The sequence below is a fragment of the Octopus bimaculoides genome, chromosome 20 (genome assembly GCF_001194135.2).
Source record: "Octopus bimaculoides isolate UCB-OBI-ISO-001 chromosome 20, ASM119413v2, whole genome shotgun sequence".
Lineage (NCBI taxonomy): Eukaryota > Metazoa > Mollusca > Cephalopoda > Octopoda > Octopodidae > Octopus > Octopus bimaculoides.
The window spans coordinates 41,396,944-41,399,402 of NC_069000.1; the positions used below are offsets into that span (position 1 = coordinate 41,396,944).

Genomic DNA, 2,459 nt, shown 5'->3' on the forward strand with positions numbered 1-2,459 from the left:
ACGTAAATCTGATTCCGGGAAAGAATCACCGACGCCTCTAGGTGAATGAATACTTTTAGTGACTCGTCAAGATTTGCATGATTCATCACTAATTCACTTCTCGGCCGAATTGAATGAGGTTTTCTTAGCAACGATGATCCAGTCTTTAACTAAATGTTTAAGATAAAGTAATTGAAGGCTGGTGAATTAAATAAAGGACTAGAACAAAATATGAGGGTAAGGCGAAAATTTGACTTTGAATCAACTTATATTGGTTAGTTTTAAAGGAATGTATATAATTAGGTTAATAAGAAAGTGCTCATTGCGAGGAAATTATGGTGAAGATTATTAGCTAAGAAAATGTTGTATGAATTTAAGTGACTAAAAAAATATAGTAAGTAATCGCAACAGTTAATTTTTCAACAAAACATCTCAGCTATTGTTAAAGAAAACGGTACAGTAGCTATGTTCAAATGGAAGTTCTATATGGGATGAGATTTATGACCAAAAACTCGGCAAAAAAATGTGCTACAAAAGTGGTGTGTCTTTAAGTGATCACGGAAAACCAATCAATGTAACATATTGAAATATTTTTGTTATTTTAAGATATTTAGTGTTATGAAATACATCATCTGATTTCATTTATCTGTTAGCTTGATGCTAGACTGGGCTTAAATGTATTCTCTGTAGCCACTGCAAGCCGCTGTTTTCTTCGCATCGTCGGTAAAAGAGCTCTATGAAACGTGTCTTATGGTGAAAGCTTTGTCAAAAATTATTAGCTAGAAAATCAGCTATATGGCTTTAAGTAACGAAAGGGTAAAGGTGATAATTTAAAAAAATCAAAATATTTATTCCTGTTTTAGAGAAGTAATTTATTATTTGAATTGAAATGAAAGCGTTCAATGAGACGAATGTGTTGGAAAAAAGACCGTCTAAAAATATAAACCACAGAGTTAGTTATGAAATTTATTGCCGCGATTTCAGATTAATTTTTATTATTCTTTTTATGCATTAGAATATATACGTATAAATAACACATTGTAATATAAATTTTACACACTACAACAACTAATTGTTAATGATTTAATTAAAATATGACATTATTTCAAAATAAAAATTGTTTAGAAATATATTTATTTGCAACAGATATGCTGCTATTAATTCTTTTTTTAATTTTAGGTGCAAAGAGAATTTAACATTTGAAAAATATCAGTATTCAAAAGCTATTTAGAATAGTATCACTTTTCAATTAGAAAGGTGAATATAGTTAATTGTAATGAAAGAAGTGTTGCCCTTAAAAATATAAACCTGAATGAGAAATGCGGGTACGGAAAAGTACAGAAATGCAAAAGTACAGAACATGCAATAATTAAGCCACAAAGAGTACGGAACACAAAGGTAGAAATCGTTAACTATTGGTGTTGAAGTCAAAATTTAGAGACTGAAATAGTACGACAGAAATTATGTGGAATGCAAGGGATCTCTGAGGTAACGCTATTCAACTGGGTTGGTTAGTCAGAGATCAGGAAATGTCTCCAGGTCGAACATCTGCTTCTCTGCATTGATAGGTCACAGCTCCGGTACTAAGAACATGCAATTTCAATCTCACAGAAAACAATCACAAGACGGATTCTTCAAACTGGATCTAGGAGTAGACCAGAAAAGGATCTAGGAGTAGACCAGAAAAGGATCTAGGGGTAGACCAGAAAAGGATCTAGGAGTAGACCAGAAAAGGATCTAGGGGTAGACCAGAAAAGTGATGGGCAGAAAGTACCCATCGGTTCAGATTGGTTACGCTTGTCGACCTAAACGGTTATCTTAATAACAAATGCTTCCAGCTGGAAGGGCCCTCGAAAGCAGGTGCATGATTTCTCTACAACCACCAAACTTGCAGAATTAGTGAGCAGCAAAAATATGTGGATGGTTTCATTGATTCTGTTTCTTACTACAACACACGCTTCACCCTACAATTTCTTATTGTTTACACTTACATTAGAGGTGAAAATATTTCTTACATTCATAGAGCTGAACTGAAAATATTTGTTTGCGACTTTTTCCTGATTATAATCTTACAGGTACACAAAATTACTTACATTTATTGGCGTGGCCCTGCATATAAACACATATAAAAATAGTTAATATCATAGCATAAGAGGGTTACTTTTTATTAACGAAATTATGGTAAAGTGCAAGACATTTCCAAATGAATTTAGGCAAGTAACGTAAAGTGGTTATTTCGTAGAGCAGATAGAGTAAGTAATGAAAAACGAATGGAACCCGAAAAAAATTAGAAGCCAGTAGGTGAGGAGACACGTTTAAATGATTTTAGCTGAAAGAGATTGAAAGTGAATATTTTATAACATTTAATCTGGTCCCCGAACATTTGTTTTACGTTTTGATCTTGTATGATATACAATTAGATCTTACTTGGCGTGTGAACAGCTTTATCATCGAGAGATTTCTTGGAAAGGAAACGGTTC

The 2,459-nt window shown here is 33.0% G+C and overlaps 1 protein-coding gene across 1 annotated transcript in view; it reads right to left on the reverse strand.

Annotated features, from left to right (window-relative positions):
- LOC106876589 (short-chain collagen C4) overlaps positions 1–2,459 on the reverse strand; it is a 55,386-nt gene extending 52,927 nt beyond the window's left edge. Inside the window, exon 1 of the transcript XR_008266307.1 lies at positions 2,407–2,459. The gene's annotated coding sequence lies outside the window, so the exon portion shown is untranslated. The remainder of the gene's footprint in view (positions 1–2,406) is intronic.